This window comes from Colletes latitarsis, chromosome 3 (assembly GCF_051014445.1).
Source record: "Colletes latitarsis isolate SP2378_abdomen chromosome 3, iyColLati1, whole genome shotgun sequence".
Lineage (NCBI taxonomy): Eukaryota > Metazoa > Arthropoda > Insecta > Hymenoptera > Colletidae > Colletes > Colletes latitarsis.
Window position 1 is genome coordinate 20182769 of NC_135136.1, and position 16236 is coordinate 20199004.

A 16236-nucleotide genomic window follows, 5' to 3' on the forward strand; every position below is an offset into this window, starting at 1 on the left:
CGAAAGTATGAGTATGATGAGTGAAAAACCCCGGCCTATCCTAGACCTAACATGCGCTATCCTCAAAAATATTGATCGAAACCTGGTTTAATCGACTGATTCCGTGTGGTACCACATTAATATGTGTTCCAAACCTGAAAATAACGCAGGATCTGTTCAACGAGTATGTGAAGTGTGCGAAAGTATGAGTCTGATGAGGGCAAATCCCAGACCTAACCCAGACCTAACATGCGTTATCCTCTGAAATATTTATCAAGACCAGGTTTAATTGATTGTTTCAGTGTGGTCCCACATTACTACGTGATCCAAGCCAGAAAAAACCCTCGATCAGGTCAACATGCATGTTAAAACTGCGAAAGTATGAGCCTGATGAGGGCAAATCCCAGACCTATCCCAGACCTAACATGCGATATCCTCAAAAATATTAATCGAAACCAGGTTTAATCGACTGTTTCAGTGTGGTACCATATTACTACGTGATCCAAACCAGAGAATACACAGGATCCGTTCAACAAGTATGTGAAGAGTGCGAAAGTATGAGTCTGATGAGTGAAAATCCCAGACCTAACCTAGACCTAACATGCGTTATCCTCTAAAATATTGATCCAAACCAGGTTTAGTGGACTGTTTCAGTGTGGTACCACACTACTACGTGATCCAAACCAGAAAAAACCCAGGATCTGTTCAACAAGTATGTGAAAAACGCGAAAGTATGAGTCTGATGAGGGCAAATCCCAGCCCTATCCCAGACCTAACATGCGTTATCCTGTAAAATATTGATACAAACCAGGTTTAATGGACTGTTACAGTGTGGTACCACATTACTACGTGATCCAATCCAGAAATAGCCCAGGATCCAGCCATGAAGTATGAGAAATATGCGAAAGTGTGAGCCTGATGGGGGTAAATCCTAGACCTAACCCAGACCTAACATGCGTTATCCTCTAAAATATTTATCAAGACCAGGTTTAATTGAATGTTTCAGTGTGGTACCACATTACTACGTGATCCAATCCAGAAATAGCCCAGGATCTAGCCATGAAGTATGAGAAATATGCGAAAGTATGAGCCTGACAAGGGGAAATCCTAGACCTAACCCAGACCTAACATGCGTTATCCTCTAAAATATTTATCAAGACCAGGTTTAATTGAATGTTTCAGTGTGGTACCACAATACTACGTGATCCAAACCAGTAAAAACCCAGGATCTGTTCCACAAGTATGTGAAAAACGCGAAAGTATGAGCCTGATGAGGGCAAATCCCTGACCTGTCCCAGACCTAACATGCGAGATCCTCAAAAATATTAATCGAAACCAGGTTTAATCGACTGTTTCAGTGTGGTACCATATTACTACGTGATCCAAACCAGAGAAAACACAGGATCCGTTCAACAAGTATGTGAAGAATGCGAAAGTATGAGTCTGATGAGTGAAAATCCCAGACCTAACCTAGACCTAACACGCGTTATCCTCTAAAATAATGATCCAAACCAGGTTTAGTGGACTGCTTCAGTGTGGTACCACACTACTACGTGATCCAAACCAGAAAAAACCCAGGATCTGTTCAACAAGTATGTGAAAAACGCGAAAGTATGAGTCTGATGAGGGCAAATCCCAGACCTATCCCAGACCTAACATGCGTTATCCTGTAAAATATTGATACAAACCAGGTCTAGTGGACTGTTTCAGTGTGGTACCACATTACTACGTGATCCAATCCAGAAATAGCCCAGGATCCAGCCATGAAGTATGAGAAATATGCGAAAGCATGAGCCTGATGTGGGCAAATCCTAGACCTAACCCAGACCTAACATGCGTTATCCTCTAAAATATTTATCAAGACCAGGTTTAATTGAATGTTTCAGTGTGGTACCACATTACTACGTGATCCAAACCAGTAAAAACCCAGGTTCCGTTCAACAAGTATGTGAAGAATGCGAAAGTATGAGTCTGAAGAGTGAACAACCCCGACCTATCCTAGACCTAACATGCGTTATCCTCAAAAATATTGATCGAAACCTGGTTTAATCGACTGATTCAGTGTGGTACCACATTACTATGTGATCCAAACCAGAAAATAACCCAGGATCTGTTCAACGAGTATGTGAAGTGTGCGAAAGTATGAGTCTGATGAGGGCAAATCCCAGACCTATCCCAGACCTAACATGCGTTATCCTCTGAAATATTTATCAAGACCAGGTTTAATTGATTGTTTCAGTGTGGTCCCACATTACTACGTGATTCAAACCAGAAAAAACCCAGGATCCGTTCAGCAAGTATGTGAAGAATGCGAAAATATGTGTCTGATGAGTGAAAATCCCAGACCTAACCTAGACCTAACATGCGTTATCCTCTAAAATATTGATCCAAACCAGGTTTAATGGACTGTTTCAGTGTGGTACCACTCTACTACGTGATCCAAACCAGAAAAAACCTAGGATCTGTTCAACAAGTATGTGAAAAACGCGAAAGTATGAGCCTGCTGAGGGCGAATCCCAGACCTATCCCAGACCTAACTTGCGTTATCCTCTAAAATATTAATCGAAACCAGGTTTAAATGACTGTTTCAGCGTGGTACCACATTAATACGTGATACAATCCAGAAACAGCTCAGGATCTAGCCATGAAGTATGAGAAATATGCGAAAGTATGAGCCTGACGAGGGCAAATCCTAGACCTAACCCAGACCTAACATGCGTTATCCTCTAAAATATTTATCATGACCAGGTTTAATTGATTGTTTCAGTGTGGTCCCACATTACTACGTGATCCAGACCAGAAAAAACCCAGGATCCGTTCAACAAGTATGTGAAGAATGCGAAAGTATGTGCCTGGTGAGGGCAAATCCTAGACCTAACCCAAACCTAACATGCGATATCCTCTAAAATATTTATCAAGACCAGGTTTAATTGAATGTTCCAGTGTGGTACCACACTACTGCGTGACACACACCGGAAAAAACCCAGGATCTGTTCAACACGTATGTGAAAAACGCGAAAGTATGAGCCTGATGAGGGCAAATCCCAGACCTATCCCAGACCTAACTTGCGCTATCCTCTAAAATATTGAACGAAACCAGGTTTAATTGACTGTTTCAGCGTGGTACCACATTACTACGTGATACAATCCAGAAAAAGCCCAGGATCTAGCCATCAAGTATGAGAAATATGCGAAAGAATGAGCCTGATGAGAGCAAATCCCACACCTAACCGAGACCTAACGTGAATTATTCTTTAAAATATTGATAGAAACCAGGTTTAATTGACTGTTTCAGTGTGGTCCCACATTACTACGTGATCCAAACCAGAAAATAACCCAGGATCTGTTCAACGAGTATGTGAAGTGTGCGAAAGTATGAGTCTGATGAGGGCAAATCCCAGACCTATCCCAGACCTAACATGCGTCATCCTCTAAAATATTTATCAAGACCAGGTTTAATTGATTGTTTCAGTGTGGTCCAACATTACTACGTGATCCAAACCAGAAAAAACCCAGGATCCGTTCAACAAGTATGTGAAGAATGCGAAAGTATGAGTCTGATGAGTGAAAATCCCAGACCTAACCTAGACCTAACATGCGTTATCCTCTAAAATATTGATCCAAACCATGTTTAATGGACTGTTTCAGTGTGGTACTACATTACTACGTGATCCAAACCGGAAAAAACCCAGGATCTGTTCAACAGGTATGTGAAAAACGTGAAAGTATGAGCCTGATGAGGGCAAATCCCAGACCTATCCCAGACCTAACTTGCGTTATCCTCTAAAATATTTATCAAGACCAGGTTTAATTGACTGTTTCAGTGTGGTACCACATTACTACGCGATCCAATCCAGAAATAGCCCAGGATCCAGCCATGAAGTATGAGAAATATGCGAAAGTGTGAGCCTGATGGGGGCAAATCCTAGACCTAACCCAGACCTAACATGCGTTATCCTCTAAAATATTTATCAAGACCAGGTTTAATTGAATGTTTCAGTGTGGTACCACATTACTACGTGATCCAATCCAGAAATAGCCCAGGATCTAGCCATGAAGTATGAGAAATATGCGAAAGTATGAGCCTGACAAGGGCAAATCCTAGACCTAACCCGGACCTAACATGCGTTATCCTCTAAAATATTTATCAAGACCAGGTTTAATTGAATGTTTCAGTGTGGTACCACATTACTACGTGATCCAAACCAGTAAAAACCCAGGATCTGTTCCACAAGTATGTGAAAAACGCGAAAGTATGAGCCTGATGAGGGCAAATCCCAGACCTAACCTAGACCTAACATGCGTTATTCTCTAAAATATTGATCGAAACCAGGTTTAATTGACTGTTTCAGTGTGGTACCACATTACTACGTGATCCAAACCAGAAAAAACCCAGGATCCGTTCAACAAGTATGTGAAGAATGCGAAAATATGAGTCCGATGAGTGAAAATCCCAGGCCTAACCTAGACCTAACATGCGTTATCCTCCAAAATATTGATCGAAACCTGGTTTAATCCACTGTTTCAGTGTGGTACCACATTACTACGTGACCCAAACCAGAAAAAACCCTCGATCAGGTCAACATGCATGTTAAAACTGCGAAAGTATGAGCCTGATGAGGGCAAATCCCAGACCTATCCCAGACCTAACATGCGATATCCTCAAAAATATTAATCGAAACCAGGTTTAATCGACTGTTTCAGTGTGGTACCATATTACTACGTGATCCAAACCGGAGAAAACACAGGATCCGTTCAACAAGTATGTGAAGAATACGAATGTATGAGTCTGATGAGTGAAAATTCCAAGCCCTCACCTAGACCTAACATGCGTTATCCTCTAAAATATTGATCCAAACCAGGTTTAGTGGACTGTTTCAGTGTGGTACCACACTACTACGTGATCCAAACCAGAAAAAACCCAGGATCTGTTCAACAAGTATGTGAAAAACGCGAAAGTATGTGTCCGATGAGGGCAAATCCCAGACCTATCCCAGACCTAACATGCGTTATCCTGTAAAATATTGATACAAACCAGGTTTAATGGACTGTTTCAGTGTGGTACCACATTACTACGTGATCCAATCCAGAAATAGCCCAGGATCCAGCCATGAAGTATGAGAAATATGCGAAAGTATGAGCCTGATGAGGGCAAATCCCTGACCTGTCCCAGACCTAACATGCGAGATCCTCAAAAATATTAATCGAAACCAGGTTTAATCGACTGTTTCAGTGTGGTACCATATTACTACGTGATCCAAACCAGAGAAAACACAGGATCCGTTCAACAAGTATGTGAAGAATGCGAAAGTATGAGTCTGATGAGTGAAAATCCCAGACCTAACCTAGACCTAACACGCGTTATCCTCTAAAATAATGATCCAAACCAGGTTTAGTGGACTGCTTCAGTGTGGTACCACACTACTACGTGATCCAAACCAGAAAAAACCCAGGATCTGTTCAACAAGTATGTGAAAAACGCGAAAGTATGAGTCTGATGAGGGCAAATCCCAGACCTATCCCAGACCTAACATGCGTTATCCTGTAAAATATTGATACAAACCAGGTCTAATGGACTGTTTCAGTGTGGTACCACATTACTACGTGATCCAATCCAGAAATAGCCCAGGATCCAGCCATGAAGTATGAGAAATATGCGAAAGCATGAGCCTGATGTGGGCAAATCCTAGACCTAACCCAGACCTAACATGCGTTATCCTCTAAAATATTTATCAAGACCAGGTTTAATTGAATGTTTCAGTGTGGTACCACATTACTACGTGATCCAAACCAGTAAAAACCCAGGTTCCGTTCAACAAGTATGTGAAGAATGCGAAAGTATGAGTCTGAAGAGTGAACAACCCCGACCTATCCTAGACCTAACATGCGTTATCCTCAAAAATATTGATCGAAACCTGGTTTAATCGACTGATTCAGTGTGGTACCACATTACTATGTGATCCAAACCAGAAAATAACCCAGGATCTGTTCAACGAGTATGTGAAGTGTGCGAAAGTATGAGTCTGATGAGGGCAAATCCCAGACCTATCCCAGACCTAACATGCGTTATCCTCTGAAATATTTATCAAGACCAGGTTTAATTGATTGTTTCAGTGTGGTCCCACATTACTACGTGATTCAAACCAGAAAAAACCCAGGATCCGTTCAGCAAGTATGTGAAGAATGCGAAAATATGTGTCTGATGAGTGAAAATCCCAGACCTAACCTAGACCTAACATGCGTTATCCTCAAAAATATTGATCCAAACCAGGTTTAATGGACTGTTTCAGTGTGGTACCACTCTACTACGTGATCCAAACCAGAAAAAACCTAGGATCTGTTCAACAAGTATGTGAAAAACGCGAAAGTATGAGCCTGCTGAGGGCGAATCCCAGACCTATCCCAGACCTAACTTGCGTTATCCTCTAAAATATTAATCGAAACCAGGTTTAAATGACTGTTTCAGCGTGGTACCACATTAATACGTGATACAATCCAGAAACAGCTCAGGATCTAGTCATGAAGTATGAGAAATATGCGAAAGTATGAGCCTGACGAGGGCAAATCCTAGACCTAACCCAGACCTAACATGCGTTATCCTCTAAAATATTTATCATGACCAGGTTTAATTGATTGTTTCAGTGTGGTCCCACATTACTACGTGATCCAGACCAGAAAAAACCCAGGATCCGTTCAACAAGTATGTGAAGAATGCGAAAGTATGTGCCTGGTGAGGGCAAATCCTAGACCTAACCCAAACCTAACATGCGATATCCTCTAAAATATTTATCAAGACCAGGTTTAATTGAATGTTCCAGTGTGGTACTACACTACTGCGTGACACACACCGGAAAAAACCCAGGATCTGTTCAACACGTATGTGAAAAACGCGAAAGTATGAGCCTGATGAGGGCAAATCCCAGACCTATCCCAGACCTAACTTGCGCTATCCTCTAAAATATTGAACGAAACCAGGTTTAATTGACTGTTTCAGCGTGGTACCACATTACTACGTGATACAATCCAGAAAAAGCCCAGGATCTAGCCATCAAGTATGAGAAATATGCGAAAGAATGAGCCTGATGAGAGCAAATCCCACACCTAACCGAGACCTAACGTGAATTATTCTTTAAAATATTGATAGAAACCAGGTTTAATTGACTGTTTCAGTGTGGTCCCACATTACTACGTGATCCAAACCAGAAAATAACCCAGGATCTGTTCAACGAGTATGTGAAGTGTGCGAAAGTATGAGTCTGATGAGGGCAAATCCCAGACCTATCCCAGACCTAACATGCGTCATCCTCTAAAATATTTATCAAGACCAGGTTTAATTGATTGTTTCAGTGTGGTCCAACATTACTACGTGATCCAAACCAGAAAAAACCCAGGATCCGTTCAACAAGTATGTGAAGAATGCGAAAGTATGAGTCTGATGAGTGAAAATCCCAGACCTAACCTAGACCTAACATGCGTTATCCTCTAAAATATTGATCCAAACCATGTTTAATGGACTGTTTCAGTGTGGTACTACATTACTACGTGATCCAAACCGGAAAAAACCCAGGATCTGTTCAACAGGTATGTGAAAAACGTGAAAGTATGAGCCTGATGAGGGCAAATCCCAGACCTATCCCAGACCTAACTTGCGTTATCCTCTAAAATATTTATCAAGACCAGGTTTAATTGACTGTTTCAGTGTGGTACCACATTACTACGCGATCCAATCCAGAAATAGCCCAGGATCCAGCCATGAAGTATGAGAAATATGCGAAAGTGTGAGCCTGATGGGGGCAAATCCTAGACCTAACCCAGACCTAACATGCGTTATCCTCTAAAATATTTATCAAGACCAGGTTTAATTGAATGTTTCAGTGTGGTACCACATTACTACGTGATCCAATCCAGAAATAGCCCAGGATCTAGCCATGAAGTATGAGAAATATGCGAAAGTATGAGCCTGACAAGGGCAAATCCTAGACCTAACCCGGACCTAACATGCGTTATCCTCTAAAATATTTATCAAGACCAGGTTTAATTGAATGTTTCAGTGTGGTACCACATTACTACGTGATCCAAACCAGTAAAAACCCAGGATCTGTTCCACAAGTATGTGAAAAACGCGAAAGTATGAGCCTGATGAGGGCAAATCCCAGACCTAACCTAGACCTAACATGCGTTATTCTCTAAAATATTGATCGAAACCAGGTTTAATTGACTGTTTCAGTGTGGTACCACATTACTACGTGATCCAAACCAGAAAAAACCCAGGATCCGTTCAACAAGTATGTGAAGAATGCGAAAATATGAGTCCGATGAGTGAAAATCCCAGGCCTAACCTAGACCTAACATGCGTTATCCTCCAAAATATTGATCGAAACCTGGTTTAATCCACTGTTTCAGTGTGGTACCACATTACTACGTGACCCAAACCAGAAAAAACCCTCGATCAGGTCAACATGCATGTTAAAACTGCGAAAGTATGAGCCTGATGAGGGCAAATCCCAGACCTATCCCAGACCTAACATGCGATATCCTCAAAAATATTAATCGAAACCAGGTTTAATCGACTGTTTCAGTGTGGTACCATATTACTACGTGATCCAAACCGGAGAAAACACAGGATCCGTTCAACAAGTATGTGAAGAATACGAATGTATGAGTCTGATGAGTGAAAATTCCAAGCCCTCACCTAGACCTAACATGCGTTATCCTCTAAAATATTGATCCAAACCAGGTTTAGTGGACTGTTTCAGTGTGGTACCACACTACTACGTGATCCAAACCAGAAAAAACCCAGGATCTGTTCAACAAGTATGTGAAAAACGCGAAAGTATGTGTCCGATGAGGGCAAATCCCAGACCTATCCCAGACCTAACATGCGTTATCCTGTAAAATATTGATACAAACCAGGTTTAATGGACTGTTTCAGTGTGGTACCACATTACTACGTGATCCAATCCAGAAATAGCCCAGGATCCAGCCATGAAGTATGAGAAATATGCGAAAGTATGAGCCTGATGTGGGCAAATCCTAGACCTAACCCAGACTTAACATGCGTTATCCTCTAAAATATTTATCAAGACCAGGTTTAATTGTATGTTTCAGTGTGGTACCACATTACTACGTGATCCAAACCAGTAAAAACCCAGGTTCCGTTCAACAAGCATGTGAAGAATGCGAAAGTATGAGTCTGATGAGTGAACACCCCCGACCTATCCTAGACCTAACATGCGTTATCCTCAAAAATATTGATCGAAACCTGGTTTAATCGACTGATTCAGTGTGGTACCACATTAATATGTGTTCCAAACCAGAAAATAACGCAGGATCTGTTCAACGAGTATGTGAACTGTGCGAAAGTATGAGTCTGATGAGGGCAAGTCCCAGACCTAACCTAGACCTAACATGCGTTATCCTCTAAAATATTGATCCAAACCAGGTATAATGGACTGTTTCACTGTGGTACCACACTACTACGTGACCCAAACCGGAAAAAACCCAGGATCTGTTCAACAAGTACGTGAAAAACGCGAAAGTATGAGCCTGATGAGGGCAAATCCCAGACCTATCCCAGACCTAACTTGCGTTATCCTCTAAAATATTGAACGAAACCAGGTTTAATTGATTGTTTCAGCGTGGTACCACATTACTACGTGATACAATCCAGAAACAGCCCAGGATCTAGCCATGAAGTATGAGAAATATGCGAAGGTATGAGCCTGATGAGGGCAAATCCTAGACCTAACCCAGACCTAACATGCGTTATCCTCTAAAATATTTATCAAGACCAGGTTTAATTGTATGTTTCAGTGTGGTACCACATTACTACGTGATCCAAACCAGTAAAAACCCAGGTTCCGTTCAACAAGCATGTGAAGAATGCGAAAGTATGAGTCTGATGAGTGAAAACCCTCGACCTATCCTAGACCTAACATGCGTTATCCTCAAAAATATTGATCGAAACCTGGTTTAATCGACTGATTCAGTGTGGTACCACATTACTATGTGATCCAAACCAGAAAATAACCCAGGATCTGTGCAACGAGTATGTGAAGTGTGCGAAAGTATGAGTCGGATGAGGGCAAATCCCAGACCTATCCCAGACCTAACATGCGTTATCCTCTGAAATATTTATCAAGACCAGGTTTAATTGATTGTTTCAGTGCGGTCCCACATTACTACGTGATCCAAACCAGAAAAAACCCAGGATCCGTTCAGCAAGTATGTGAAGAATGCGAAAATATGTGTCTGATAAGTGAAAATCCCAGACCTAACCTAGACCTAACATGCGTTATCCTCTAAAATATTGATCCAAACCAGGTTTAATGGACTGTTTCAGTGTGGTACCACTCTACTACGTGATCCAAACCAGAAAAAACCTAGGATCTGTTCAACAAGTATGTGAAAAACGCGAAAGTATGAGCCTGCTGAGGGCGAATCCCAGACCTATCCCAGACCTAACTTGCGTTATCCTCTAAAATATTGATCGAAACCAGGTTTAAATGACTGTTTCAGCGTGGTACCACATTAATACGTGATACAATCCAGAAACAGCTCAGGATCTAGTCATGAAGTATGAGAAATATGCGAAAGTATGAGCCTGACGAGGGCAAATCCTAGACCTAACCCAGACCTAACATGCGTTATCCTCTAAAATATTTATCATGACCAGGTTTAATTGATTGTTTCAGTGTGGTCCCACATTACTACGTGATCCAAACCAGAAAAAACCCAGGATCCGTTCAACAAGTATGTGAAGAATGCGAAAGTATGAGCCTGGTGAGGGCAAATCCTAGACCTAACCCAAACCTAACATGCGATATCCTCTAAAATATTTATCAAGACCAGGTTTAATTGAATGTTCCAGTGTGGTACCACACTACTGCGTGACACACACCGGAAAAAACCCAGGATCTGTTCAACACGTATGTGAAAAACGCGAAAGTATGAGCCTGATGAGGGCAAATCCCAGACCTATCCCAGACCTAACTTGCGCTATCCTCTAAAATATTGAACGAAACCAGGTTTAATTGACTGTTTCAGCGTGGTACCACATTACTACGTGATACAATCCAGAAAAAGCCCAGGATCTAGCCATCAAGTATGAGAAATATGCGAAAGAATGAGCCTGATGAGAGCAAATCCCACACCTAACCGAGACCTAACGTGAATTATTCTTTAAAATATTGATAGAAACCAGGTTTAATTGACTGTTTCAGTGTGGTCCCACATTACTACGTGATCCAAACCAGAAAAAACCCAGGATCCGTTCAACAAGTATGTGAAGAATGCGAAAGTATGAGTCTGATGAGTGAAAATCCCAGGCCTAACCTAGACCTAACATGCGTTATCCCCAAAAATATTGATCGAAACCTGGTTTAATCGACGGTTTCAGTGTGGTACCACACTACTACGTGATCCAAACCAGAAAAAACCCAGGATCTGTTCAACAAGTATGTGAAAAACGCGAAAGTATGAGCCTGATGAGGGCAAATCCCAGACCTATCCCAGACCTAACTTGCGTTGTCCTCTAAGATATTGATGGAAACCAGGTTTAATTGACTGTTTCAGTGTTGTACTTCATTACTACGTGATGCAATCCAGAAAAAGCCCGGGATCTAGCCGTCAAGTATGAGAAATATGCGAATGAATGAGCCTGATGAGAGCAAATCCCAGACCTAACCTAGACCTAACATGAATTATTCTCTAAAATATTGATCGAAACCAGGTTTAATTGACTGTTTCAGTGTGGTCCCACATTACTACGTGATCCAAACCAGAAAATAACCCAGGATCTGTTCAACGAGTATGTGAAGTGTGCGAAAGTATGAGCCTGGCGAGGGCAAATCCCAGACCTATCCCAGACCTAACATGCGTTATCCTCTAAAATATTTATCAAGACCAGGTTTAATTGACTGTTTCAGAGTGGTACCACATTACTACGTGATCCAAACCAGAAAAAACCCAGGATCCGTTCAACAAGTATGTGAAGAATGCGAAAGTATGAGTCTGATGAGTGAAAATCCCAGGCCTAACCTAGACCTAACATGCGTTATCCTCAAAAATATTGATCGAAACCTGGTTTAATCGACTGTTTCAGTGTGGTACCACACTACTACGTGATCCAAACCAGAAAATACCCAGGATCTGTTCAACAAGTATGTGAAAAACGCGAAAGTATGAGCCTGATGAGGGCAAATCCCAGACCTATCCCAGGCCTAACTTGCGTTGTCCTCTAAGATATTGATGGAAACCCGGTTTAATTGACTGTTTCAGTGTTGTACTTCATTACTACGTGATGCAATCCAGAAAAAGCCCGGGATCTAGCCGTCAAGTATGAGAAATATGCGAAAGAATGAGCCTGATGAGAGCAAATCCCAGACCTAACCTAGACCTAACATGAATTATTCTCTAAAATATTGATCGAAACCAGGTTTAATTGACTGTTTCAGTGTGGTCCCACATTACTACGTGATCCAAACCATAAAATAACCCAGGATATGTTCAACGAGTATGTGATGTGTGCGAAAGTATGAGTCTGATGAGGGCAAATCCCAGACCTATCCCACACCTAACATGCGTTATCCTCTAAAATATTTATCAAGACCAGGTTTAATTGATTGTTTCAGTGTGGTCCAACATTACTACGTGATCCAAACCAGAAAAAACCCAGGATCCGTTCAACAAGTATGTGAAGAATGCGAAAGTATGAGTCTGATGAGTGAAAATCCCAGACCTAACCTAGACCTAACATGCGTTATCCACTAAAATATTGATCCAAACCATGTTTAATGGACTGTTTCAGTGTGGTACTACATTACTACGTGATCCAAACCGGAAAAAACCCAGGATCTGTTCAACAAGTATGTGAAAAACGCGAAAGTATGAGCCTGATGAGGGCAAATCCCAGACCTATCCCAGACCTAACTTGCGTTATCCTCTAAAATATTTATCAAGACCTGGTTTAATTGACTGTTTCAGTGTGGTACCACATTACTACGCGATCCAATCCAGAAATAGCCCAGGATCCAGCCATGAAATATGAGAAATATGCGAAAGTGTGAGCCTGATGGGGGCAAATCCTAGACCTAACCCAGACCTTACATGCGTTATCCTCTAAAATATTTATCAAGACCAGGTTTAATTGAATGTTTCAGTGTGGTACCACATTACTACGTGATCCAAACCAGTAAAAACCCAGGATCTGTTCTCAAGTATGTGAAAAACGCGAAAGTATGAGCCTGATGAGGGCAAATCCCAGACCTAACCTAGACCTAACATGCGTTATTCTCTAAAATATTGATCGAAACCTGGTTTAATACACTGTTTCAGTGTGGTACCACATTACTACGTGACCCAAACCAGAAAAAACCCTCGATCAGGTCAAGATGCATGTTAAAACTGCGAAAGTATGAGCCTGATGAGGGTAAATCCCAGACCTATCCCAGACCTAACATGCGATATCCTCAAAAATATTAATCGAAACCAGGTTTAATCGACTGTTTCAGTGTGGTACCATATTACTACGTGATCCAAACCAGAGAAAACACAGGATCCGTTCAACAAGTATGTGACGAATGCGAATGTATGAGTCGGATGAGTGAAAATTCCAAGCCCTCACCTAGACCTAACATGCGTTGTCCTCTAAAATATTGATCCAAACCAGGTTTAGTGGACTGTTTCAGTGTGGTACCACACTACTACGTGATCCAAACCAGAAAAAACCCAGGATCTGTTCAACAAGTATGTGAAAAACGCGAAAGTATGAGTCCGATCCTCGCCGGGCGGTGTACTGGTGGTCGGACGCGATCGCGGAGTTGCGAGTCGCGACTGTCCGCGCCCGACGCCAGTACACCCGCGCGCGCCGTCGTCAACGTACAGGCGACGGCGTGGCGCGAGCGAGGGCAGCTGATGACCTGTATGGAGCATACCGCGTGGCGCGGGTTGCTCTGCAGGTCGCCATCAAACGGGCCAAGACCCAGGCATGGAAGGAGCTCCTCCAGACCCTTGATGACGATCCATGGGGGCGCCCATATAAGGTGGTGCTGAATAAGCTCCGCCCGTGGGCGCCCCCCGTCACCGAGGGTCTTGACCCCCGGCTGCTGGAGGACGTGGTCAATACACTCTTCCCAATTGGGGAGAGGGGACCGCGTCCTCCGGCGGCGGCGGCTGTCCCAGTGGAGTGGACGGCCGAGCTGGGGGTCACGCAGGAGGAGCTGGCAGCGGCCATCAGACGGCTCGGGGTTCGTAACACGGCCCCGGGTCCGGATGGTGTGCCCGGCCGGGTTTGGGTCTTGACCCAGGGCGTCCTTGGGGCCGACCTCAGGCGGTTGTTCGACCGCTGCCTGAGGGACGGGCGATTCCCCCCCAGTTGGAAGGTGGCGAGGATGGTCCTCCTCCGGAAGGAGGGTCGGCCCGCGGAGTCTCCCTCCGCATACCGGCCCATTTGTCTCCTCGACGAGGTGGGCAAGCTCTTCGAGCGTGTGATTGCTGCCCGCCTCGTCGAGCACCTGTCGCGGGGTGATCCCGGTCTGGCCGACTGCCAGTTCGGTTTCCGGGGGGGCCGATCGACTATCGACGCGATAGGTCGTGTGAGGGCCCTCTCGGAGGCGGCCGTCTCCCGGGGAGGGGTGGCATTGGCAATATCCTTGGATATTGCCAATGCTTTTAACACCCTCCCCTGGGAAGAGATAAGGAGGGGACTCGAATATCATCGAGTCCCCCCTTGTCTCAGGGCGGTCGTCGGGGATTATCTCCGCGGCAGGTGGATCGAGTATCCGGGCCGGGATGGTGATATGCGGAGGGAGGTGTACTGCGGTGTTCCGCAGGGGTCGGTCCTCGGGCCACTCCTGTGGAACATCGCGTACGACTCGGTGTTGCGGGCCGGCCTCCCCGACGGCGTCAGCACGGTGTGTTATGCGGATGACACACTGGTGCTGGCCGTCGGGGCGCACTGGGGGAGGGCCATGCGTCGCGCGGAGGAGGGGTCGCAACGCGTCGTCGACCGGATCAGGGGGATGGGGATGACGGTGGCGGTCCATAAGACCGAGGTGATTGCGTTTCATTCACCTCGGCAGGATCCGCCACCCCCTCTGATTCGGGTGGGTGGGGCTGACATCGAGGTGAAGCCCCAGATCAGGTATCTGGGGCTGATCCTCGATAGCCACTGGCGTTTCGAGAAGCATTTCCGCTGCCTGGTCCCCCGGTTGGAAAGGATGGTTGCGGCTCTGGGCCGGATCCTGCCCAACCTGGGGGGCCCGGCGGGCCGAGTTCGTCGCCTCTATGTGGCAATGGTCCAGTCGGTGGCCCTATACGGGGCCCCCGTCTGGGCGGACGACCTGGCTGCCTCCCGGCGCAGCATGACTATGCTGCGTCGGGTGCAGAGGCGCATGGCGCTCAGGGTCGTCCGCGGGTATCGGACCATGTCACATGAGGCGGCGACGGTTCTAGCGGGGATGCCGCCCATGGACCTGCTCGCGCGGTCGCACGCGGTGATGTACCGGCACCGCGTCGACCGTCGCGCGGGGGTGGGGGCGGTCCCGGGCGGGCAGGAACCTGCTTGGGGCGATTTGAAGCGCCAGGCCCGGCAGTCCGTGTTGCTCGCGTGGCAGGAGCGGCTGGCTCTGCCAACCGCGGGGCACCGGACTGTCGGGGCTGTTCGGCCACTCCTGAAGGAGTGGCTGGACAGAGGCCATGGCAGCCTCACCTACCGGCTGGCACAGGTATTTTCCGGGCATGGCAGCTTCGGAAGATACCTGTGCCGGATAGGGAAGGAGCCGACGGCGCGTTGCTGCCACTGCGACGCTGAGCAGGACACGGCGGATCATACCCTGGAGGTATGCCCCGCGTGGGAGGGGGAGCGCCGTGTCCTGGTCGGCGTCGTCGGGCGGGATGTCTCGCTGCCGGGCGTGGTGCGCGCCATGCTCGGCAGCGAGGAGAAGTGGAGGGCCGTGGCCTCCTTCTGCGAGAACGTAATGTTGCAGAAGGAGGCCGCGGGGAGGGAGCGCGAGCTTCAGCGGCGTGCTGAAGCGCGCGCTCGTGCGGTGGCCCGAGGTCGTCGCCCGGTCGCGAGGCGTCGCGGGCGGCCGCCTCGGCGTGGCGGATGACCTAGGCTGGGAGGGGGGTCCTGAGGGGACCCTCCTCCCGCCAGGCGGCGCCGGGTCGGACCGGTTGGGGGTAGGAGTGCCTCCCCCCACCGGTCCGACGCAAGGGGAGGCACCCTCGGCGGTCTGGTGCGGCCATGAACGCCCGGCC